The sequence below is a fragment of the Dasypus novemcinctus genome, unplaced genomic scaffold (genome assembly GCF_030445035.2).
Source record: "Dasypus novemcinctus isolate mDasNov1 unplaced genomic scaffold, mDasNov1.1.hap2 scaffold_320, whole genome shotgun sequence".
In the NCBI taxonomy this organism is placed as follows: domain Eukaryota; kingdom Metazoa; phylum Chordata; class Mammalia; order Cingulata; family Dasypodidae; genus Dasypus; species Dasypus novemcinctus.
The window spans coordinates 78927-105867 of NW_026688284.1; the positions used below are offsets into that span (position 1 = coordinate 78927).

General features: G+C 46.4%; 1 pseudogene; it reads left to right on the top strand.

Moving 5' to 3' along the window:
- The window catches only part of LOC131277709 (protein arginine N-methyltransferase 2-like), a 67453-nt pseudogene extending 40930 nt beyond the window's left edge, over nt 1–26523 (top strand).
- Nucleotides 26524–26941: the final 418 nt, after the last annotated feature.

Consider the following 26941-nt stretch of genomic DNA (forward strand, 5'->3'; position numbering starts at 1 on the left):
GTTACTTTTCTTTGCAGACTTTCAAATTTTTCTTCTTTTTTTATTTTTATTTTTTAGTATGTACCGGGGATTGAACCCAAGCATTCAACTACTGAGCTACACCACCCGCTCCACTCAGATTTTCCTTTATGCTCACCCAGTCCCTTCTTAATATCCTTTATTTCTTTAGTTATATTTTCCTTTAATTCTTTGAATTGATTTAGGAGATTTGTGTGATTATCATTCACTAGTTGTCTTAAATCCTGTATATTGTCAGGATAGTTGGTTTCTTCCTTTGGCTAGGCTATCTCTTCCTGTTTTCTAGTATGGCTTGTAATTTTTTGCTCATGTCTAGGCATCTGAATATCTTGGTTAGTTTATTCTGGTGGCCAATTTCTCTCTCTTGCCTAGTGTTGTTTTTTTTTTCTTTCCATAGCTATTCTTTGATTTTATAGTTCATTGTATTCTAAATCTTTAAAATTGCCCAACTTAAGTTCTCAAGATTGGGCCAGGGACTCACTAATAGGGCACAGACTTTATCCCTGGGGACTAAAGAGAGACCTAAAAGCAGTTTTTCTCCTTGCACTTTCCTGGTTGGCCAGTAGATGGAACTCATCAGTGCACCTTTCCACAGAGATGTTTCTTTCAACCTCTGCTTTCCAGCTCTGGTCTGGCCAGAGCTGAGATTCAAAAAAGGCTCTGCTGGCAAAATTTACTGAAGAGAAGCCCTCTGACCACCCTCTCTCTTCTGTTGAAGCTTCTGACAGGGAGGAAGACATCTGCTCCCCTGTCATTCGGCTGCAGTAAGTGTAATGTCTTTAGGGTGGGGAATGGGGATATAAATGATATCTTTGTACTTGGTATGAATCGAAGCATAGGTTTAGCATTATTTTTATGCATTTGCATTTTATTCCTGTCAGAAGTAAAAAGTGGAGTTATAATCCAAAATTACATTAGTACTGGTGTTCATAATTACCCTTTTAGTGGCTTCACAAGAGTTCTTTTTTTCTTTATGCATGTTCATTCTATCTGTTCATTCCTTTCATTCTGAAGACCTCATTTTAGCTTTGCTTATTGAGTAGGTTTAGTGGTGTTGAACTTCTTCAGGTTTGTTTATCTGGAAATGTCTTAATCGCTCCCTTGTTTCTGAAAGATAGTTTCATTGGTTATAGAATTCTTGACAATTTTTTGTCTTATCATTTTGAATGTATTGTCCCACTGCCTTCTTGCCTCCATGGTTTCAGATGAAAAATCACCACTTAATTTTATTTGGGCTGCCTTGTATATAATGTATTGCTTCTACTTGCAATTCTCAGATTCTCTCTCTGTCTTTGGCATTTTACAGTTCGATTATACTTTATTTTGGTGTAGATCTCCTTGAGTTTATCCTGATTGTGGTTCATGGGGTTGCTTTGATATGTATTTTCATGTCTTTTTTAAAATTTGGGAAGTTTTCAGTCGTTTTGCTTTCAGATATCCTTTCTGCTCCTTTTTCTCCTTCTTGGATTCCCAAAATGCTCTATTCATATGATTGATGGCATCCCACAGGTCTTTTAGCTTTGTTCACTTTTAAATTTCATTCTTTTTTTCTTTCTGCTTCTCATTCTGAATAATTTCAGTTGTCTTATCATCATCTTCTGATTATTTTTTCTGCCAGCTCCAATATGCTGTTAAACCCCTATAGGTAATTTTTTATTTCAGTCATTGTGATCTTCAATTCCAGTTTTTGTGTTTTGTTCCTTCTATAACTTCTCTATTGAAATTTTCATTTTGCTCATAAATGGTTTCCCTGATATCCTTTGGTTCTTTATGTGTGTTTTCCTTTAGCTCTTTAAGAATATTTAAAACCATTTTTAAAAGTCTTTATCTGGTATTTGGAAAGTCTGTTCTTAATTGATGGTTTTTGATATTTTTTTCTTGCTCATTTAGTTTGGCCATCATTTCTAGTTTCTTTTTATGCCTTGTAATCTTTCCTTATACATTGGACATTTTAAAATTTTCATGTGATAACTCTGGAATTTTGTATCTGAGATGTCTGTTCCTTAAATTTATAGCTAGCTGGTAATACAACAGATTTTCATGAAGTCAGGAACTAACAAAAACAAATAAACAAAAAAACACCTTTCTTTAACATTCCTTGCTGATTGGAGCTATGTTGACTGATGGACCCCTTCAGAGCTTAGCTTTCCTAAGAATGAAACTTAAGAACAGCTCAAAGTTCTTTAAGTTGGGGTCCTCCTCAGTGTTTTTCTGAGCATTTGTCTTGTCCTGGGCATGTGCTCATGGCCTTAGGAATTCTCCTGTTTACATGGATCTGAGTGTCCCCTCTTCTCCCTGTGAACTAGCCTTTCTTCTAGTCTGGGGAGCTCTGTTCCATGTCTTAAAGCTGGTAGTTCTTTGCCCCAGGCTGTTACAATTTGTGCTTTGGCCTGCAGGGCAGGTTCTGGCACACCAGATCGGAGACTTCTTTAGTTAGCCACCAGGTAGACAGGTACAGACATGCATGCATGCCACTGTAGCAGGATTACACTGTTCCCTCTGAAACTTGCACCAGAGTCCTGCAGTGAGAGCACGTGCTGGCTGTGCACCAAGCTGGGGACGGGGTGGAGGAAGGGCCAGCAGTGGTGCTGGGAGGTTTTCTATTCTTTTAAAGTGCATTTTTCTTGATGAGGCATTCACCGAGTTACTGCAAGCCTTTGTTGCAGTGACTGTGAAAACTGTTTTCCAGAGCTCTGAGAAATATGGTTCTGCTAGTTTTCAAAGATTCTGTGAGGGGATGGAACCTTGGAGCCTCTCACTCACCATCTTGGTGAACATGAACCTTGTAATTGATTTTTTTTTTTTTGAGGCATCCAGGCTAGGGATTGAACCCGGGACTAATATGTGGAAAGCTGGTGCTCAACCACTGAGCCACATTGGCTTTCTTGAGTTGGTATTTTCACTTGTTTTACTTGTTGTTTGTTTCTCTTTTTTCAGGAGGCACTGGGAACCGAACCCAGGACCTCCCATGTAGTAGGTGGGCGCTCAACTGCTTGAGCCACATCCACTCCCTGCAATTGATTTTTTTTTTAAAGATTTATTTATTCCCACTCTCCCCCACCACCTCATTGTCTGATCTCTCTGTCCATTCACTCTGTGTACTTCTGTGTCTGCTTGTCTTCTCTTTAGGCAGCACTGGGAACTGATCCTGGGACCTTCGAGAATGGGGGAGAGGTGCTTAATTTCTTGCGCCCCCTCAGCTCCCTGGTCTGCTGTGTCTCTTTTTGTCAGTCTGTGTCTCATTTTGTTGCGTCATCTTGCTGCTCCAGCTCTCTGCTCAGGCCAGCTTGCTGCGCGGGGCGGCACTCCTGCACGGGCTAGCACTCTGCTTGGGCCAGCTCACTGTGCAGGCCAGCACTCCGTGGGGGCCAGCTTGCCTTCACCAGGAGGCCCTAGGTGTTGAACCCTGGACCGCCCAGATGGTAGATGTCATTTGAGCTACATCCACTTCCCTGCAATTGCTTTTTGTATTTTGTAGCCTTGTTAATGCTTGTTTATTAGCTTTAATAGTTTTTAGTGGGTTCTTTAGGATTTTCTGTATGCACAATTATGTCGTCGGCTGATGAATATAACTTACTTCTTCCTTTCCACTCTGGAAATCTGCATTTTATTTTTTTTCCTTGCCTAATTACCCTGACTAGAACCTCAGTGCTTTAGTCATCCAAAGTGGTGCTAATGCAAAGTACCAAAAATCTGTTGGCTTTTATAAAGGGTATTTACTTGGGGTGGAAGCTTACGGTTACCAGGCTCTAAAGAGTCCACGTCCAAGTTACGTCCTCACCAAACTCTGTTGCCACGTGTTGAAGCAAGATGGCGGGCGATGTCTGTGAGGGCTCAGCCTTCCTCTTCCCTCTTAAGGCTCTGTGGGCCCAGCATCTTCTCATCTCAGCTGTGGGCTGGCATAGGGTGCATCTGTCTTCCCAGTGCCTCTTCTGTATCTGTAGAACTGTCTCTCTTACTCTGTGTATCTATTTCCTGTGTCTCCTTGATTGAGTGAACATTTAGATAGCCAACAAAGGGGGGGGGGACTCAAACTGAGTTGCCCTAATGAAGTGATTGAATCAAAGTCCTAATCTTAACATAATTTAATCAAAGGCATCTCAGCTGAATCTAGTATGGTCAGAGGGTATCAGGCCAGAGGAACAGACCAGTTTATAAACATTCATAAGTAATCTCAAACTGCCACACTCTGGTACAGTGTTGAATAGAAATGGTGAGGACAGGCATCCTCATTGTGTTCCTGATCTTAGGAGGAAAGCGTCCAGTCTTTCATCCTTGAGTTTGTTGTTAGCTGTGCATTTTTAATAAATGCCCTTTATAATGTTGAGAATTAATTTCCTTTTCTTTTCTAGTTTTCTGAATAAGAGAAGAAAACAACAGACCAACATCCCTTATTATCAAGGATGCAAAATTTCAAATAGAATACTAGCAAACCAAATCCAACAGTGTATTAAAAGGTTGTACACCATGACCAAGTATGAGTGCAGGGTTAGGTCAGCATAAGAAAACTAGTCAACATAATATACCAAAGTAATAGAGCAAAGGGGAAAAACAAAACAAAAACGCTTTCGACAAAATCCACCACCCCTTCTTGTGGTGTCTTTGTTTGGCTTTGGTATTAGGGTAATATCCCTGTTGACATTTTTTAAACTACGTAAAAACAAATACTTCAGGATGAACCTAAAAACATAATGCAGAGTGAAAGATGCAAGACATTAAAGAATATGTAGTATTTGATTCAATTATATAATGTTTCAGAAGGTAAAGTTAAAAGTTTATGGATGTATACATAGGTGATAAAACTATAAAGGAAAGCAAGGCAGTGGTTCCCATAAAAATCACGATAGTGGTTCTTTAGTGGGGAGGGGTCTGTGATCAGGAAGGAGGGTTGTGGGAGGTTTGGGGGTGTTGGCAGTGTTCTGGTGTTGGGTATACAGGTATTTCCAATATAATTGTAGTTGAAAAATGCTACAGGAACTTTCTAAGGTACTTTTCATGTATGTCATATTTCAAAATGTAAAATGTTAAAAGAGAAAAATTACTGTGCATGTACATGGTTATAACTTTCAGCTCCTTAAGTTAAGGTAGATAATGAAAAGTATGAAAAGTCCTTGCTCTACCAGGCTCTGACTCCAAAGATAGCTACCATTTAACGAGGTTTATGCTTATAAGCTACATCTGTTTATTTTTTAAAAATTTGTACAAAAGGAATAGCTCACACACACTGATTTTCACTTTGGTCTTTTCTTGTAGATGTATTATTTTGATGTTTCTTCCATATCAGCACCTATACTTTGTAATATCTGCACAGTGTTATGCTTGATTTTATAAGAACCATACTGATGAACAGCGATTAATATCTTTTATTATGACACAGAATGTTGAAGTGAAAATCATCTGTATATAAATCTTGTTAAATTTTGGTTAGAATTTTCATAGGGTAAATTAGAGGGTGTATGCATATATATATATTTTTTTTTTCTTTTTCTTTTCGTAGGTAATGTGAATTTGCCCTTCAGAAAGATTCACCAATTATAGACTTATCAATTATGTATGAGATTGCTTATTTCCCTACCATAAATAATCAGTGTAAAAAAAGATCTCCAATCTTAATTAAAGGTGAACATGGTACTTACCATTTTTATTTCCATCTTTAAGTGAGCTTTGATTATCTTTTATATATTTTTTCACCTTTTGTACATTTTTAAATATTCTTTTATGTCATTTCCCCATATTTCTTTTTCCCCCCCAACCCACCCTATTATTTTTTAATTATGTTTTTTATGACAGAAGTTGCAAGCTTATAAAACAATCATGCAAATGTGCAGAATTCCCAAACAACACCCTTCCATCAACATACCGCAGTGTGGTGGAACATTTGCTACAGATAAGATAATATCATCTGATTGTTACCACGTCCATAGTGTACATTTGGCTCACATTTTCCATACTGCCTCAGTATCAACACAGTACATCTTTTGCATAGATGCAAGAATATTATATTACCACTCCTAACCATAGTCCATAGGTCACTTTAGCTGTATTTTTCCCATGCTCCTCCACATTCCCAACACCCTGCAACAGTGATGTACATCTGCTCTAGCTCACAAAGGGCACTCTTGCATCTGTACCATCAACCACAGTTCTCATCCACCTCTTGGTTTACTGTGCTATTCATTTCCTAGATTATTCTCTAGCATTCTGTCAATTGGCATTTACATACCTTGACTACCATTTTCAGTCACATCCCCATATATAAACTAGCAGTTACTCACTGTGTGTTACCATTCATTCCATACATTTCTACACTTTTACAGTAAAGGTAATTAAAGCTTCTACATACGTTAAATGTCAGTAGTCCATCTCAGTTCTCGTCTCCTTTAAAAATCCACCATCTACCACCAGGGTGTACAGATATTTTCCTACAATTTCTTCTAGAAGTTATAGTTCTTCCTTTTGTTTTTAGGCTTTTTTATCCATTTTGAATTAATTTTTGGATAAGGTGTGAGATAGGGGTCCTCTTTCCTTCTTTGGCTGTGGATATCCAGTTCTTTCAGCACCATTTGTTGAATGGACTGTTCTATGCGAGTTCTGTGTGTTTGACAGGCTAGTCAGAAATCACTTGACCATGTGAGGGTCTGTGTCTGAACCATAAATTTGGCTCCATTGGTCTATATGTTTGTCTTTATGCCAGTATCAGACTTTTTACCACTATAGCTGGGTAATATGCTCTAAAGTCTGGAGAAGAGGGTTTGCTTTTCCTTTTTATAATGTGTCTGGCTATTCAGGCCCCCTACATTTCTTGCTAAACGTATTGTTAAATATTTTGTTTATTATTACCATTGTAAATGGTTGGGCAAATTGTTCTCTGTATATCAGTTAAATTAAGTTGATCAATAGTGTTGTTCAAGCCTTCTCTAGCCTTACTAATTTTTGGTCTATTCCTGTCAATTATTGAGGGGAGGCTGTCAAAATCTCTACTATAATCGTGTATTTGTGTGTTTCTCTCTGCACTTCTACCAGTTTTTGCTTTGTATATTTTGAAACTCTGATATTAGGTGCAAACATATTCAGAGTTATATCCTTTTGATGATCTCTCTATCATTTTGAAATGACCGTCTTTATCCCTGGGAATTCTCTTCGCACTGAAATGTGCTTCGTCTGGAATTAATGTAGCTACTTCAGCTTTCTTTTGATTGGTATTAACATGGTATGCCTTTTTTCAACCTCTTGCTTTTACCTAGTTGTGGCTTAATAAAAGTAGGTTTGGGAAGTGGCTATGGCTCAGTCAGTTGGGGAGGCCCTGGGTTCGCATCCCGGAGTCTCCTCCTGAAGGCAGGCTCGCCCGCACGCTGTGGAGAGCCGCTGGCTTGGGTGCCATGGGGTACCGTCCCGCCCCCAAGCACCGCCTCAGCAAGGTGACGCAACAGAAAGGGAGACAAGCGAAAACACAGAAGAGCGCGCAGTGAACGGACACAGAGCAGTCAGCACGCAAAAAGCTGCAAGGGGGGATAAAAAAAAGTAGGTTTCTTGTAGGCAGGATAATTGTGTCTTGCTTTTGTATCCTTTGTTGGTTATGAACTATAACTCTGTTCTGCTTGCTTGGTGTTTGCTGGAAGACTGGAGTCTACATCTTTAACTTGTTCTGCCTTCTAACTTGTGTTCCATTACTGTCAGACATTTTTAGACTCATAAGCATGTATGTTGTTCTGTTTTCTTTAGACAGTTTCCTTTTAAAGAAGTTGAAGTAACAAGACAAAGTCCGTTTCCTCAGGAGTCACCTCTCTGGTTCTTTACCACTTCATGTGGATCCAAATCTCCATCTGGTGTCTTTCTTTTCCTTTATTTTTTTCTGTAAAGGATTTCCTTTAACATTTCTTGTAGTGCCCAACTTGCTCGTGATGAATTCTTTCCATTTCAGTTTGCTTGAAAAGTATTTAATCTTTGTTTTTGAAAAATGTTTTTGCTGGTTATAGAATTCTAGCTTGACAGTTTTTCCCCATTTCATTACTTTAGAGATACTGTTCTGTGATCTCCTGGCTTGCATGATTTAGGACCAGAAATGTGCTGCCCTTAATTTCTCTGTGTCTCTGTGTTAATCTGTCTCCTTTTTCAGGCTTTTTTAAGGATTTCTCTTCATTGCATGTTTGAGCTATTTTTTTTAATGTACTTTGGTTTTTTTTTTTTTTTTTGGTCATGTTTCTTATGCTTGGGATTTGTTAACTTTCTTTTGTAGTTTTAATCAGATTGGGAAAAATTTCAGCCCTTATTTTATCAAACATTTCTCTACTTTTCTTTCCTTTGTGGATTCCAGTTATACATGTATTAGGCACTTGAGGTTCCCCTTGCCCCACAGCTCACTAATGCTCTAATTTTTTTATTTTTCTCTCTTTCATTTTGGATAGCATGTTTTCAAGTCCACTGATCTTTTATCGTACAATGTCTAATCTGTTGTTAATCCCATAGAGACATCATTATCATCTCCAGAAGTTTGATTTAGACTTATATTTCTAGTTATTTCATGTTCAGTGACAATGTACTAGGAAGATATTCCTGGATTACTTTGTTTTCCTCGGCATTTTGGCCTTCAGGTGCTATGGGGAAGTATGAGCACCAGCTGATCTCCTCTGTCCCTTAAAAGGGGCTTCCTGCATGAGCCTGAGGAATCTTTTTTTCATCCTTGAAAAACAGTGACTTAACAAAGATAGTAAGTTCTGTGTGTTTGGTTACGCATTGTTTTCTGGAAGGTACACCCTTCCTTTATGGAGAGCTGGCTTTTCCTTCTCTGAATAAACTTTTTGTGCGATTTGCTGGCCTCTCCACCTCGGGAACACCAGCTGTTCGTCCCCCCAGCCACATCTTTCCAGGATTGCTTTCCTCCTCCTCATTCCCAGCAGCTGTGGTTCCTGCCCAGCCTTCTGCGTGGCCCGAGGGCGCCTCCATCACCGTCATGCTCATCTCAGCTGCCCTGGACCCTCAGGCTTGCCTCACTGGGCCGTGCAGGCCTGGAGCCCTCAGGATCCTCAGCTGGGCGGCAAGCCCAGACCTGGGCAGATGCAGGAGGACCCAGGCCATGAGTCTGAGCCTCCAGGCCTGCGCAGGAGCGGGCACCGAGCTTCCCTGCAGGTCTGCAGCAGAAGTGGCCGGCGAGGTGTCTGACCAGAGCTAGCCAGGCGCAGGATGGGCCTCTGCCCGCAGCTCTGGGGGGGAGGGGTTCGGTCCTCCCTCTTGGCCCCAAACTCACTCTGTACATTTTTTCCTCTCCTCTTTCAGCTCCTACTTTTTTCCCTTTATGCCTGTTAAACATTATACTGTATTTCAAGTACTAAAGGCTCTGTCCAGATCAGAGTGACCTGCCCTGGCTCTGTTCCCACCTGCTGGTTTGTCCTGCCCTCAGAGCGATACCCCTGCCTGCTGCGCTTCCGCAGCTGGAGTGCTGGGGAGTGGGGACTGGGCCAGGGGTGCTGGGGGGGAGGGGGCAGGAGTGGTGCCAGAGAGCAGGGCTGGGGGGGAAGGGCGGGGGTGCTGTGTGCTCTGCCGGGGGGATGGTGGGGGGTGCCAAGCACTGCGCTGGGAAGGGAAGTGGGGGGAAGGGTGGGCGTGCCTTGCGCTGCACTGCGTGGGGTGGGGGGAAGGGCGGGGGTGCTGTGCGCTGTGCTGGCGGGAAGGCGGGGTGCTGAACACTGCGCTGGAAGGGGAAGGGTGGGCGTGCCGTGCGCTGCACTGCGTGGGGTGGGGGGGAAGGGCGGGGGTGCTGTGCGCTGTGCTGGCGGGAAGGCGGGGTGCTGAACACTGCGCTGGAAGGGGAAGGGTGGGCGTGCCGTGTGCTGCACTGCGTGGGGTGGGGGGGAAGGGCAGGGGTGCTGTGCGCTGTGCTGGCGGGAAGGCGGGGTGCTGAACACTGCGCTGGAAGGGGAAGGGTGGGCGTGCCGTGCGCTGCACTGCGTGGGGGGGGGGGGAAGGGCGGGGGTGCGGTGCGCGGCGCTGGAGCCTGGGCAGCTTCGGCGGCAGCTCTGACCTCCCCTGGGCCTTGGCGGAAGGCTGGTGTCCTCCCGGGGAGGGGCAGCGCTGGCCCAGCGCGCTCGTCCTCCTGTCCTAGATGCCCCCTCCCTGGGGCGTGGCTGGGGCCTCGCGCATCCCCGCAGCATGGGGTACCCCCTACTTAGCCTACCCCCGACCTGTACTAGTCTATCAGCCCCGCGAGCAAACGGGAAGTTCCTGTGTGAGAAGGGGCCTCCCGCCCGGGTGTGCGGACTCTGGGGGCTCGGCCATGAGCGGGGACACGGTGGGGACGTGGCCAGGAGGGTGTCGCCCGCCCCCCCCACCCGTCCACGCCTGTCCCAGGCTCTGGGCGGCACAGGGAGACGCTGCGGGGAGTCCCGAAGCTTCTGCCTCGCTCCTCGCTGGCCACTTTCCCTAATGTCTCTTGATGTATTTTTGTTTTTATTTCTATTTTTTGCTGATGTATTTTTCCATCTGTTTTTTTTGTTTTGTTTTGTCTTTAATACAAAGCAAACTACTCCTTGACTTAAATTCCCCCAAGACAGCTTCCTCGCTTTCCCATGGAGTCATCCTCCTTGCGCCTCTGGCAGCCCTGTTCCATACCCTTTAATCCTACTAAAATCTATAATAGTTTTTTTAAATGTAATAAACTTTATTTCAACTTCAAAAAATAAAATAGCAGAAAAAAGACAGCTTAACACATTATGGTAACATTACTTTAGAAAATTCTGTCCAGGTACATTTATCTTATTTAATTCTAAAAATAAACTCATTTGTTTATCCAACATTCAGAAAGACACACGAATGAGCACAGATTTGCTAAATGACATGACCAGGATCTCCTTGTTAATGAAGGGAAAAAAATGCTTGATCATATTCATCTCCTAAAACTAAATCCCGTACTCTTTTTCTTTTTACATTTAGCATTAATACCTTACCTTCTTAGCATTTGCTACAAAAATATTACATTATTGCTGTTAACTATAGGCTATAAGTTACATTAGTTGTATTTTTCCATGTATTACCATATTCTTAACACCATATAATAGAGGAATATTCTTGTATTTTTATTATTAACCATAACCCTCATCCCCCACCTAAATCACTATGGTATATAGTACCTAGAGTATCCTCTAGCTGTCTTTCAATAAACAATCTCCCTACACTACCCCTTTCAGCCACAGTCACGGTTATAAACATCATAATGTGCTGCCATCAACTCCATCCATTCCCACGTATTTACAGTCAACCTTATGAAACACTCTATCCAGAATCAGCTACCCCTTCTCAACCGGTGCTCTGTCTCCTAGTAACCTGTACACTATTGTTTAACTCCCTAAGTTTTCTCATACTCAGTTCATAGCAGTGTGACTGTGCAATATTCGTCCTTTTGTATCTGGCCTGTTTCACTCAACATAATATCCTCAAGGTTCTTCCATGTTGTCATGTGTTTCCCCGGTTCATTTCTTCTTACCGCTGAACAATGTTCCATCGTGTGTGTTCACCACATCTTGTATATCCATTCACTGGACACTTCGGTTGTTTCCGTCTTTTAGCTCTTGGGAATGATGCTGCTATGAACATCAGTGTGCAAATGTCTGTTTGCGTCCCTGACTCCAGTTCTTCTGAATATATTCATAGTAGCAGGACTGCTGGATCACACAGCAGTTCTGTTTTCAGCTTCTTGAGGAGCAGTAATCTGTCCTCTGCAGAGGCGTCACCCTTCTGCATTCCCTCCTGCAGTGAAGGGGTATTCCCCTTTCTCCACAGCCTCTCCAGCACTTGTAGTTTTCTGTCTTTGTCATGGCTGTTCTATAAGGCGTGAAATGACATTTCATTTTAGTTTTGATCTGCATTTCCCTCTTAGTTAGTGATGTTGAGCATCTTTCAATGTGCCTTTTGGCTATTTGTATCTCCTCTTCGGAAAACTGTCTATTCAAGTCTTTTGCCCATTTTTAAATTGGGTTGATTTTCTTGTTAAGTTGTGGGACCTCTTTCATTCTAGACAAATGGCAATAATTCTAAATGTCTCATTTTCTCTAGAAACTTCACTTGGAAATGTTGGCAGACCAGCTGCACACAACTAAATAGTGCAACGTTATCCTGCAGAGTAAAGAATCCCTGAAAGATAAAGTGATCTTGGACGTTGGCTGCGGCACTGGGATTATCAACCTCTTCTGTGCACATCACACAGAGCCAAAAGCAGTGAGTAGGAGCGGGGCGGGCAGGGGCCAGAGCGCTGCCTCGGAAGGTTCTGAGCTTGGTGCTTCCCTGTTGGGACCCTTGGAGTTGTGCATCCGTGCAGCAGACCGGCTGGTGGCCACGATGGGATGTTCTCTATGAGACGTTTATTTCAGCTAAATACAGGGCACAGGCGGCCGCTCTGGGTGGGAGTTGCCCTGCTGTGCGTCAGCACGTCCAGGCCCCAGAGTGCTGACCGCCTCCACACTCCATGGAGCACGCTGGCCCCCGACCTCTTTTCTGGCGTGGCTGGATGGGGTGCCACCCCCAGGCAGGAAGCTCCCAGCAGGCCCCAGCCTCACGCAGCCCCGGCAGGCGGGCTGAGGCGATTAGGCCGTTGGTCAGGTGGACTTCCTACTGTGGGGGAAGGAGGGAGGAGAGGTGGCTCCCATGGCACGAGCCTTCCCAGGAGCTGTCCCCGCCCACATCTTTCGTGGTTTCCAGGTGTCGTCGGTGCTTGTTCTGGTGCTGCTGCCTGAGTTGACGCAGGCCCGGGTCGCAGCTGGGGTCGCTGCCTGGCTGAGGGTGCCTCTGCCCGCGTGCAGGTGTACGCCGTGGAGGCCAGCGAGATGGCCCAGCACACGGGGCGGCTGGTCGTGCAGAACGGCTTCGCCGACACCATCACCGTGTTCCAGCAGAAGGTGGAGGATGTGGTGCTGCTCGAGAAGGTGGACGTGCTGGTGTCAGAGTGGATGGGCACCTGCCTGCTGGTAAGGGCCTGGGGGGCGCGCGGGGTGGGGGCCAAGGTGGGGGGAGAAGGGCTGGGGGGAAGGGCCCGGGGTGGGGGGAGGAGTGTGGGGGGCTGTGGAGGTGGTGTAAGGAGCCCGTAGAGGGCTGGATTTCACTTGGTTTCTAAACATGAGTATCTCAGAGATCTTCACAAATCATTACTAACTTTATTTTTTTTCCTAAGATGAAATGTAGTGAATTTCTTGTGTGAACACTGCATTTAGTGTCTTGAATTTTTAACTGAGTGGAAAAAAGTGCCTTTATGGGAAATCTAAATCAGAGTTGAGGTGACTTTTTCATGAGTGATTTATGTAAAATAGTTTTCCTTTGAGAAACCCTGAATGTCATTCCTGGGTGTGCCTGCGCAGGCTGTTTCTGAGCGAAGCAGGCTTTGTCCTCCCCACAGTCTGGGCACCTCTCCTCCTAGAAAGCCTAGACCACCGTTTGTGAGGCCAGCTTTATGGCTTGGCCCTCCTTTGAGTGTTTCTTTACCCCGCATGGATGCGGACAGTGGCCGGGCTCTGCCCATACAGATGTTTGTGTGCCCCTGTGAGCTCCGTCTGTAACCTCTCCTCGGCTTGGCGTCTTGGGACATGAGGTTTTTAGTGAAACACCCTCATCTGAAGTCCAGAAAGTTAATATCTGGATGAAGGTGAGAGGAACAGGGCAGCTGTTTCCAGCAGAGAGCCCATTTACATATTGAGCAGATAGCTTCTAGTAGATTGTTAAGATGGGGGAAATGGTAGCAAATGACAGTGGACCTTCAGCCATGTTGAAGTTCTGTTTCAAGACAAAGTGCCCATGATGGGCCTAGGTTGATTGGTGATACTGTGGGCTCCCAGGACAGCAGGGGAGCAAAAGGCTGGTGTCAGTGGGCACGCCGTGTCCCCTCCAGAATTACCTGTTGGGCACCCCTGGAGCTGGCAGTGGGGACGGGGTCCATTAGGCAGGCAGTGAGCCTGGCTGCAGAGGGACAGGCCTGTTCCTGGGCTGGGTGGGGGGAAGGAGGGTGTTTGGTGAGGTGGGCAAGGGGCAACCCGTGGGGAGTGCTATGTCCCCGGGACTTGGCACTTGCCTGGCATGCAGCCAAGAAGCCCTCCAGGACTTAGATGATGGAGTATATGATCGGATTATGTTGGGAGGACCTGGATGCCAGTGGGCATGGGTGGGCAGGGCCAGGCCACTCAGTCTCCTTAGAGGGAGACATCCTGGGGCTGGCCTGGGGGAGTGGCCCAGGGGAAGGGGATGTGAGCCTGGGGGTCGGGGAACTGGCTTAGGTAGCTGGGTAGATTGACTTTTCATTCATTTGTTTTCCAGGTGGTTTTTGAGCACTTAGTGTATGCTAGACATTATTCTGCTGGGCATAGCCATGAAAAAAACAGGGACAGGCCCTGCCTCCCTGGCACTCACATTCTAGAGCAGTCAAGCAGCTGGTCAGCAGGCCTGCTAACTAACAGTGTAGTGCTCGGCTGAGAAAGAGGGAAAGCAGTCGCGGGGTGGAGGGAGGCCTGTGGCTCTCGCCAGTGCAGGTCAGAGGACCCAACCTGGGGTCACAACAGCACGTGCAGAGGCCTGGGGACGCGGCTGTTTGTGGGGGTTCATCTGTGGGCTCGTGGGCTGGGTCGGGGCCTCTGGTTTCGTTTCAGGTAGGTGGAAAGCCCTTGGCAGGTGATTTGGTGGACTGTTGAGAAGGATGATTCGGAGTATGATGAGGGAGCCAGGGAGACCAGGCAGGTTGGAGTGAAGGTGAGATGAGATGGTGGTGTAGTCTGGGGCAAAGCAGAGGAAGGGCCAGGTCTGGGGAGGATTTGCTGGTGGACTGGGTCTAGGTGTGAGAGAAAGGGAGCAGGATGGTGAGCTGTGGGGTGGCTGGATGTCAAGCGTTCCGTCTTAAGCAGGTTGTTTGTGATATGTGTTAGGCATGCAGGTGGAGAGTTCTTCTCTGGTCCTGACACTGCACAGGGCAGAGGTCCTGCAGGGAGGTGGCTTACCTGGGGCATTGGGCAGGTAGCTGTGTGAAGGGTGAGTGGAGTTGAGGCGGCAGAGCAGGGGAATATGCAGGGGGCAGGAGGACAAGATGTGATCTGGGCTCCTGGGAGCAGGGACCTGCTGGGGCAGTATCAGGCTTCTTTGCTGCGTTTGCATGCTGAGAGCAGGATCCCTGAGGTGGCAGTGGGCAGTTTCCTCTCCCCACGTCCTTCCCCTGGACCTGCTCCCCTTCTCCGGGAGCACCCCCACTCTTCAGCATTCCCTCCATCTGCTCTCCTCACAGGTCCCCAAGTCCTTCCTGGCTCTTCTTCCTGCTCCACTGCCAACATGCAGTACTAAATCAGACAGTGAGGCAGAACAGAAAATCTAGAAATAAACCCTCAGACATTTGCATTTAATGAGTGAGGAGGAGAGATTTCCAGACAGGAGGAAAAGATGTATAATCCTTCAAAAGTGGTGTCGAAACAATGATTATTTTGGAGTAATTAGTTAGATCCTTCTTTACACTGTATGCTAAAATAAACTCCAAATGGGTATTAAGAGAAAAAAATAAAAAAGGAATCCAACATCCAGCAAGATGACAGCAGAGTAAGGAGCAGCTTGTCCTGCAGGCAGTTAGTAACCACCCAGAGCTACCTAAAGCACCTGTTTGGGGGCCTCCAGGAGACCAGAAGAACATCCTGCAACATCTCTGAAGGACTGGAAGGAGGAGACTGCCCATCTGCAGAGAAGATTCGTGAGCAGAGCCCATCCTCCACTTGTGGCACAAGTTAACTTGGGAGCTATTCTGTGACTCGAAATAGAAGCTCCACTTCCCAAAAATGGGGGAGGAAGAGACTAATAATCAGATACTGATTATTAAGTTCAGCAGGCTAAAGTATAACCACAAGAGCAGCTAAAGCTTGGACCTGTTCAAGTCAGAAAGAGGCTGGTAGCTGCCACAGTGACTCTGTCCCTAGCTTGAGGCGAAGCCTGGCTGACAGAAATCACAATGACAGTAGGGACCAGTTTCTTTCACCCAGACCAGCCTGCAGCCCTAGCCTAGGCTTCAGCCCTACCTCTTGTCAGGGAGGAAGTTGCAGGACCTGCACCAGCCCATCCAGGTAACTGCAGGTACCTTTGTCTGGCACAGACTGAAAATCGGAAGTCTACTGGGGCAACTGCAGTCATCTGGAACCCACACTGCATAGATTGCTGCTCACCCCTGCAGCTCCATCCCCACCCCAGGCAGGGGAGACAGGGGCAGGAAGCCTCATTCAGTCTCTCTGGGCAACAACAGTCTAGGCCTGCATGACTTGGATTATTCCACACAGCTGTGACTCTGTCCCTACCCCGGGCAAAGGAAAAAGTTGAGAGATGGCTTCATTGGTCCCTTGGGCAATGAGAGCAGCCTGAGCCTCCACAGCTTACAGCACCAACTACATCCTCTGTTCCTACTATACAACCAGCAAGGGAGAAAGGGCAAGAAAGCCCTAAATTAAAGAGAGAAACTGTGCCCAGAATAAATACTCTAGTAAACCAGATGCCAACACACCCACAAAAAATGACAGTCTACACCAAGAAACAGGAAGCTATGGCCCAGGTAAAGGAACAAGATATACTTGCAGATGACATTAAGGAGTTGAGACAACTAATCAAAGATGTTCAAACAAATCTCCTTAACAAATTCAATGAGATGCTAAAGAGACTAAGGGTATTAAGACATTGGATGAGCACAAAAAAGAATTTGAAAGCATACATAGAAAAATATCAGATCATATGAGAATGAAAGGTACAATAAATGAAATTAAAAATACACTGGTAGGGAAGTGGACTTGGACCAGTGGTTAGGGTGTCCGCTACCACATGGGAGGTCAGCGGTTCAAACTGTGGGCCTCCTTGACCTGTGTGCAGCTGGCCCATGCGCAGTGCTGATGCACACAAGGAGTGTCATGCCACGCAAGGGTGTCCCCCGCATAGGGGAGCCCCACACTCAAGGAGTGTGCCCCATAAGGAGAGCCGCCCAGTGCAAAAGGAAGTACAGCCTACTCAGGATGGTGCCACACACATGGAGAGCTGGTGCAGCAAGATGACACAACAAAAAGAGACACAGATTTCCATGCCGCTGACAACAACAGAAGTGGACAAAGAAGAACACGCAGCAAATAGACACAGAGAACAGACAACTGGGGCTGGAGGGGGGAAGGGGAGAGAAATTAAAAAAAAAATACACTGGAATCATATAATAAGTTTAAGGAGGCAGAAGAAAGGACTGGTGAGCTTGAAGAAATGGCCTTAAAAGTGAACATACAAAAGAATAAATGAAGAAAAGAATGGAAAAAATTGAACAAGGTCTTAGGGAGCTAAATGACAGTAAGTGACGTGCAAACATATGTGTCATGGGTGTCCCAGAAGGAGAAGGGAAAAGGGACAGAAGGAATATTTGAAGAAATAATGGTAGAAAATTTCCCAACCCTGTTGAAGGACATGAATATCCATGTCCAAGAAGCATAACATACTCCCTTCCAAATAAATCTGAATAGACCAACTCTGAGACACATACTAATCAGAATGTCAAATGCCAAACACAGAATTCTGAGAGCTGCAAGATAAAAGCAGTGCATAACATATAAGGTATACCCAATATGATTAAGCGCCAATTTCTCATCAGAAACCAAGGAGACAAGACAATAGTGGTATGATACATTTAAGATACTGCAAGAGAAGAACTGCCAGCCAAGAATCTTATATCCAGCAAGACTGTCTTTCAAAAATGAGGGTGAATGTAGACTATTTACAGATAAACAGAAACCGAGAGAATTTATAACCAGGAGACCAAATCTGCAGGAAATACTAAAGGGTGTGCTACAGCCCGAAAAGAAAAAACAAGAGAGAGGCTTGGAAGAGAGTCTGGAAATGAAGATTATACCAATAAAAGTAACTTGAAGTGTCAAAAGAGTGGTGAAAATAAAATCTGACAGATAAAACCCAGATATTTAGGAATAAACTTAACCAATGATGTAAAGCACTTGTATTCAGAAAACTACAACTCATTGTTAAAAGATATTTAAAAAGACCTTAGTAATTGGAAGAACATTCCATGCTCACAGATTGGAAGACTAAATATTACAATGCCAATTCTACTCAAATTGATATACAACTTCAGTGAAATCCTGATTAAAATTCCATCAGGATTTTTTTAAATAAATGGAAATCAAGACTATCCAATTTATTTGGAAGAGTAAAGGGTCATGAATAGTGAGAAACATCTTAAAAAGGAAATACGAAGTTGAAGTACTCTCACTTCCAGATTTTTTTGTCTTTATTTCCCCAATGTTACATTAAAAATATATGAGGTCCCCATATACCCCCCTTACCCCCCCTCCTCACAACAACAACCTCCTCCATCATAATGAGACACCCACTGCACCTGGCGAACACATCCCTGAGCACCGCTGCACCCCATGGCCAATGGCCCACACCACAGCCCACACCCTCCCACAGTCCACCCAGCGGACCATGAGAAGACACACAATGCCCAGCAACTGTCCCTGCAGCACCACCCAGGACAACTCCAACCCCCAAAAATGCACCCACATCACATCTCTTCCACTCCCCACCCCCAGCAGCCACCATGGCCACCCTCTCCACACCAATGCTACACCTTTTTCGACTACCAATCACAATAGTTCATGAACAGAACATCAGTAAGTCCACTCCAATTCACACTCCATTCCTCCATCCTCTGGACCCTAGAATGTTTGTGTCCACTCCACATCTATATCAAGAGGGGGCCTAGATTCCCATGGATGCTGGACGCAACTCTCCTGCCTTCAGTTGTAGGCACTCTTGGCTCCATGGTGTGGTGGTTGACCCTCTCCACCTCCATGTAAGCTGAGTGGGGTAAGTCCAAAACACCAGAGTGTAGGAGTTGCAAGTCTGTTGAGGCCCAGGGCCTGGCTACCACACGGTCAGTCCAGAGATCTAGGTCCCCTGGGCACACACCAAACCCCAGCACCAAACACAGCTCCAGTAAAAGTAACAGGAGAGGCTTGTGAACAAAGATTCCATCTGAGTCCAGCTCTACCACACAGAAACACTAACTCCAAAGTAGGGCCAACTGACATGGCACTGAACTCCATCCTGTGCCTGTGGGTCTCTGCAGCCTCCAGAAGAACCAACACCTGGGGGCTGTATCCACTCCATCTGTCTCTGGGACTCTGCTGAGGCGTGCACAAGGGCAACCCCTCTGATAACCTCCCAGCTCTTCTGGAGACCCATAGCCACATAAACTCATTTGTCCTTTCCATTTCCCCCTTCCATTCAGGTCAAAAAGCATTTTTAACTCCTAGTATTACATGCAGACCGAGATATTCTGCTGGTCCTAGTTGACCCCTTTATTCAAGGTCATTTTCTAGCCACATCATCAGCTGGCACTTGGCAGTAATCCCTTGGCACCAGGGAGGCCCATCCCCGGGAGCCATGTCCAATGCTTGGCGGGGGGTAGGCAACACATCTACACGCCGAGCTTGGCCTTGAGACCAGCCACACCTGAGCAACACAGAGGCTCCCAGAGGAGTCTCTGGGAGGCAACTCCCAGGCACCCCGCAGCTCCAGGCCCCGTTCTTATCTCAGGTGCACAGGCCTACAAGCATAGTCACCAGCATCAAGGGCTCATTGTTGGACCTTCCTTCTTTCTTGGTCCTTGCCGTTGCACTTGGGGGATTGTTGCCGTTCCTTTAGGGACCATGAAAGAGCCCCCCTACTTCCAGATTTTAAATCATATTACCTAGCTACAATGGTAAAAACAGCATGGTATTGGCATAAACACAAGACACATAGACCAGTGGAACCAAATTGTTGGTTCAGAAACAGACCCTCACATCTAGGGTCAAGTGATTTTTTACAAGCCTGTCAAAAATGGGTGGGCCCACCCAGCTCATGGAGAACAGTCCATTCAACAAATGGTGCTGAGAGAACTGGATATCCATAGCCAAAAGAAGGAAAGAGGACCCTATCTCACACCTTATACAAAAACTGAAAATGAGGAAAAAAAAAAAACCTAAATATAAAAGCAAGAACCATAAAGCTTCTAGAAGAAAATGTAGGAAAATATCTTTAAGACCTGGTGGTAGATGGTGGATTCTTAAAGGAAATAGGAGAACTGAGATGGTCTACTGATGTTTAATGTGTATAGAAGTTTTAATTAACTTTACTGTAACAGTGTGGAAATGTATAGAGTGGGTGGTAATATATTATAGTGAGTAACAGCTGGTTTATAAATGGGGATGTGGCTGAAAATGGTAGTCTAGGTATGTAAATGCCAGTTGACAGAATGCTAGAGAATAATCTAGGAACTGAATAGTACAGTATACCAAGAGGTGGATGAGAATTGTGATTGATGGTACAGATGCAAGAGTGTCCTTTGTGAGCTAGAGCAAATGTACATCACTGTTGCAGGGTGTTGGGAATGTGGGAAAAATACAGCTGGGGTGACCTATGTACTGTGGTTAACAGTAATAATGTAATGTTCATGCATCTATGTCAAAGATGTCCTGTGTTGAAAATAAGAGAGTATGGAAAAAGTCTGCTAAATGTATGCTATGGACCTGGTAATAGCCTGATGATATCATCTCATAATCTGTAACAAGTGTTCCACTATGGTGTGGTGTGGTGCCAAATTCTGTATTAGTCAGCCAAAGGGGTGCTGATGCAAAATACCAGAAATTGGTTGGTTTTTATAAAGGGTATTTATTTGGGGCTGGAGCTTACAGATAGATACCAGGCCATAAAGCATAAGTTACTTCCCCTCACCAAAGTCTATTGCCACGTGTTGGAGCAAGATGTCTGCTCATGTCTGCCAGGGTTCAGGCTTACTGGGTTCCTCTGGGCTCAGCTCCTCTGTTTTCTCCACAAGGTCAGCTGTAGACTATGAGGCCCTCTAGGCTTTGCCTCTCTCCACAAGGTCAGCTGTAGACTATCAGGCAAATGGCCCTGTCTCTTTCCTTGGGGCCCCAGCTTAAGACTTGAGCATCAAATTCCAATATCAAAACTCCCAACATTAAAAGTCCCCCAACTTTGTCCTTTGCCCTGTCTTTTATCTGTGAGTCCTCACCCACCAAGGGGCGGGGACTCAACATCCTACTTGCACAGAGGTTTACCTAATTACTTAATCAAGTAGACCTCTGAATCCAATATAATCTTATATGCCCAGAGGAAATGATCAGTTTACAAACATAATCCATTATTTCTTTTTGGACTTCATCAATAATATCAAACTGCTACAGATGGGGAACAAGGCAAGGAAGGCCACTCTTCCTCTCCTGTTCAGCCTTGTGCTGGAAATCATAAGTGAAAGGAGTGGAGATTGAAACAAAGAAGGAAAGCTTCATATTCACAGACAGCAGCACAACTGTCTGTATAGAAAATCCCAAAGAACTAATACCTGAGTTTAGCACAGTCACAGAATGCAAGGGTAATGTACAGAAATCGTCTTATCTGTATATGTTATGTGTAGTATATATTATATTGTGTATATAATAAAAGGAAATAATATGTAAGTATAAATCTAACAGAACAGCAGCGCAGGTATAGTTCAGTGGTTGAGTGCCTGCTTCGTATGTACAGGGTCCCAGGTTCAATCCCTGGTACCTCCTAAAGAAGAAAAAATCTAACAAAACATGCATTTTGTATGCTGAAACTAAAAGTGCTAATGAAAGAAATCACAGACTACTTAAGTAAATGGATTGGGAATCTCAATCTAGTGAAGATGTATTACTCCTGATATAGATATAATGCAATTCCCATCAAAATCCCAGCAGGGCAATTTTTTGTGGATATAGACAAGCTAATTCAAAAATGTATGTGGAAAGTAAAGGAACTAGAAATAGCTGATACAATATCTTAAAAGAAGAATAAACTTGGGGGAGTTACACTATAGATTTTAAACTTCATGTAAAGCAGTAATCAAGAAAGTGTACTGTTGGTGAAGGGATATACATGTAAGTCAATAAACAGAATGGAGAGATTGGTCCATGCAGATAATGACTAGTTGCTTTTTAACAAAGGTACAAAAGGGTATTCAACAGATAACATTGGCACTATTGGCAACCCATATGCAAAATAAATCCAAATATAAACCTCATACCTTATAAAAAATTAATTCAAAATATTTCATACATCTATGTGTATAAAGTGTTAAAACTATACCATTTTAGAAGAAAATTTCCGTTATCTAGGACTAGGCAAAGATTTTTTAGACATGACTCCAAAAGCACAGTTCATAAGGAAAGAGTAGGTGTGGGAGGAGGGGCACCCGGCTTGCCTCAGTGGCAAACAGTGCGGCAAGAGGTGACACCGCCTCTGCCCACTGGGCCTAGACAAGGTGACCACGCCTGACTAGGCCTTTGCTGCTAACGGCTAGCCGGCACCGCCCTCCCCCTTCCTATCTCCCGCCTAGCCCAGCTCTCACTTCCCCTCCCCCCTCCCTTAAACCTAATCTCTTAGTACGCTGTTTGCCCAGCAACAGCTTACAACCACCTATCAGCTTAGTAACAGTGTCAGCCTATCAAGAGTTAGCACATACTCTACTGGCCAATCACTAGCCCAATGCCAGAACATTGCCTTATATGGAAACAGCATTTGCCCTAGCCAATCAGAACCCGCCACACCACTCCCCAATCCTATAAATCTGCATCCCCTTCTGCAATAAACCAGACTTGTGCCATCAGCCTGTCTCCGTGACTTCTTCCTGGGTCGTGCGCCTTCCACGCCTTCGGAGCCCCCAAGGGAAGCCTCAGCGGCCGTACGAGGCTTTCTTCCCCACGCCAGGGACCCCTCTCATCCCACAACGGGACCCCACTCATCCCGCAACAGGGACCCCGCTCGTCCCATAACAGGGACCCCGTTTCATCCCTCAGTAGGTAAATAGGACTTCATTAAAATTTGAAATGTCTGCTTTTTTTTTTTTTTAAAGATTTATTTATTTATTTAATTTCCCCCCCTCCCCTGGTTGTCTGTTCTTGGTGTCTATTTGCTGCGTCTTGTTTTCTTTTATCCGCTTCTGTTGTCGTCAGCGGCACGGGAAGTGTGGGCGGCGCCATTCCTCGGCACGCTGCACTTTCTTTCACGCTGGGCGGCTTTCCTCATGGGCGCACTCCTTGCGCGTGGGGCTTCCCCACGTGGGGGACACCCTTGCGTGGCACGGCACTCCTTGCGCGCATTAGCACTGCGCATGGGCCAGCTCCACACGGGTCAAGGAGGCCCGGGGTTTGAACCGCGGACCTCCCATATGGTAGACAGAGGCCCTAACCACTGGGCCAAAGTCCGTTTCCCTGAAATGTCTGCTTTGTGAAAGATGCTGTTAATATCACAAAAAGACAGGTGAAGATTGGTGGGGGGGGATCACATATCTGATAAAGGACTATCAGAAAATACAAAGAAATCTCAAGACTCAGTAGGAAGAGAGCAAGCAAGCTCACTGGAAACTGGCTCATTGTTAAACAGGCTCTCAACACAAGTGGATATCCAGGTGGCAGATAAGCCCGTGAAAGGATGCTCAGCATTGTTAGCCACCAGGCAATGCAGCTCAAAACCACAGTGAGGTACTGTCACATGCCTACTGGAATGGCTCAGGTTTTCAGAACTGCTGTCAAGACCAAGTGCTGGCAGGGGTGAGGAGCAGCTAAAACATTCATTGCTGATGGGATCATGGAATGATGCAGCCACTGGGAAACGCGTGGCAGTTTCTGATAAAGTCATGCACACACTCACCACTCCTGAGCGTTTATCCCAGGGAAATTCAAGCTTATGTGATCACGTGGCTACCTGTACATGAATGTTTATAGCAGCTCTATTTGTAATTGCCAAAACTGGAAACAAGCCCAGTGTGCACGGATAAATGAGCTGGGAGTCAGCCACACCCTGGAATACTGCTCAGCAATAAAAAGAAGCAAACAGCTTGGATGATCTCAGAGCCTCTTGCTGAATAAAAGAATTCCGTCTCAAAAGGCTACATTTAGATAACATTCTTGAAAAGGTGAAGGTTTAGGGACCAAGAATGGATGAGTGCTTTCCCTGGGGGGGGGGGGGGGGTGATTGCAAAGGGGCAGCATGACATTTCTGGGGTGATGGAGCTAATAAAATTCATAGACCATAGACCAAAGAAGGTCACTTTTATACTAGGGTGATAAAGAATAAAAATAAAAATTACACGTATATACTTTTCCTGTGTGTGTACATTTGTGTCTATGCCTGAAAAGAAATACTTGGTGGTAAATCCCAGAATAATAGTGGTTCTCTCTGGGTCCTGGGTTTATCAGTGATTCTTATTTTTTTGGTGCTTTTCTCCATTTTCTAAAATTTCCACACTGAACATGTATTACTTCTATAATAAAACCTGCTTGATACAGGATGTTAATAATTAGATGGGTTGGAGGAAAATACACCAAAGTAAAATATGGACTATAGTTAGTAGTAATATGTTGATGATGCTCTTTCATAGTAGGTAACAAATATTTCACAACAATGCAAGGTGTGGTGTGGGTGATGCATGGGAGCCCTGGATGAAGTTATGCGTTTTTGTTTTATAAGTTCACAGCTTTCACTATACACTTGTATGCTCATGTATGAATGATATACTTCAAATTTTAAAAACCCTGTTTGAAGCTATCTGAAAGCAACAACACCCCTGCTGTTTCCGACCCACATCCTGGCGGCCCCCCCCGGGTCCTCTCCTGTGAGAGGTGCCCTCCGGGAGCTCCATGAGCCCCAGGGCCCCCCCTCAGGCATCCTCTTCGCCAGACCACGGCCCTGCAGGGGAGAGGCAGCTGCAGACGGGGTGGGCTCATCGCAGAATGAAAGGGCAAAGTCTCTCAGAAAGTGGGAAAAAGGCACTTTCTAGACTTTTCTTCTGCCATCTCTCAACTTGTCATGGTACTTTTTATTTGCTAATTAATGCTGTTCTAAGTAAAAAAAAAAATAAAACCGTAAATGGTTGATGTGAGTTTTACCATTCATCTTTATATTGTGCAATGCCAGCTTAAAATGCAAATATAAGAACATTTAAAGTGAATGTGGAACCTCTGAAATTTGCTCGGTTTCTATTTCGTTGTTTGTACATGCGTACTTATTTTGTTCTTAGCAGAACACAAAGCTAACTCGACTGATTGTATCTCACCATCCACGGACACTCCCGCCCTTAGCTCACTGAGGGGTGAGGGGCCACGGGCTGCCCAGCTGCCTGTCCTGTGCACTGTGCATGGGGGTTGGCTGACATGGGTAGCAACACGGAGGGAAGGGCACGGGGCTCTTGGACCTGTTTCCTAGGGCGCCCTCGTCATCTCTGCGATTCAGCAGAGCTGCCGGCGCCCGACACTCAGCTGTGCCCACTTGGGCCCCAGGATTCTGCCAGTGCTCAGCAGAATGGGAGAACACACACGCTGCATATGTCTGCTCACACTGTCTCCATTGTCCCATTGCAAGGACACACACACGTGTAAAATCTCACAAAATTTGACTTTATTTTGTGTCTGTATCGTGAGAAGGGACGACAGCTTTATACCAAGTGCTGGCCTTCTGAGCGTGGCCCTCCTCAGCGTGGCCCTCCCCACTCAGTGTGGCCCTCTGAGCGTGGCCCTCCCCACTAAGTGTGGCCTTCTGAGCATGGCCCTCCCCAGTGTGGCCCTCCCCACTCAGCGTGGCCCTCTCAGTGTGGCCCTCCCCTGTCAGTGTGGCCCTCTGAGCGTGGCCCTCCCCAGTGTGACCCTCCCCAGTGTGGCCCCCCCAGCGTGGCCCTCCCCAGCATGGCCCTCCCCTCTCAGCGTGGCCCTCCCCACTCAGTGTGGCCTTCTGAGCATGGCCCTCCCCAGCGTGGCCCTCCCCACTCAGTGTGGCCCTCCCCTCTCAGCGTGGCCCTCCCCAGCATGGCCCTCCCCTCTCAGCGTGGCCCTCCCGAGCTGGGCCCGGGTCCCTGCGGGGGCCCCACACCTGCAGAGCCGCTCTCTGTGTTGCTGGCACCGTCCTAGCGAGGGGGCAGCCAGGAGTGCCACACCGAGGTCGTGGGCATCCCGAGCTCACAGAGAAGCTGCCAAAGGGCCCCGGGCGTTCCCACAGCGGGGAGGGGGGAGCCCCTGTGTGCTTTAGGAGACCCCTCCCCACACTGTAGTGGACTTGGGTGGGCCCAGGGGACCAGGGAGGAAGAGGAAGGCGTCCAGGGAAGGGGGCCTGCTCAGATGCCACGTGAGGCTGCCCCTGCGCTGGGAGAATCCTGAGCAACCCAAACCAAATTTACTTTAACAGTTAAAACCCAAGGCCAGTGGTGACAGCATCTGGTCCTGGGGTGTGTGAGCAGCGCTCTCACGCCGGTCTTCACTGTCTCCACAGTTTGAGTTCATGATCGAGTCCATCCTGTTCGCCCGGGACGGTGGCTCAAGGAGGACGGGGTCATCTGGCCCACCATGGCCGCGCTGCACCTGGTGCCCTGCAGCGCCGAGCCGACAGGGACTACCCAGCAAGGTGCTCTTCTGGGACAACGCCTACGAGTTCGACCTCAGCGCCCTCAAGTGAGTGGGCACGGGCGGGGCCGCCTTCCTCCGTGGGGGAGGCGAGCACCTGCACCCCGTGGCCCCAGGCCCCGCGGAGCCCTGAACCCCCCGCGGAGACCCCCGAGACCCCCGCGGAGCCTGCCGAGCCCCCTGTGGAGCCCCTGAGTCCCCCGCGGAGCCCCCCGCGGAGCCCCTGAGCCCCTCATGGAGCCCCTGAGTCCCCTGCGGAGCCCGCCGAGCCCCCTGCGGAGCCCGCCAAGCCCCCGTGCCTCCTTCCCACCCTGTCAGTCCTGTCCCGGGTGGTCCCGTCCCCCCGCCCCTTGGTGCCTTTAAACCTGCAGCAGCTGGGATGGGCGTGGAAAGTCTTTCATTCTAGGATGTTTATTGTTCCTGGAATTCCCAATAAGAATGGGAAAAATAAGGACATGTTTAAAGATGAG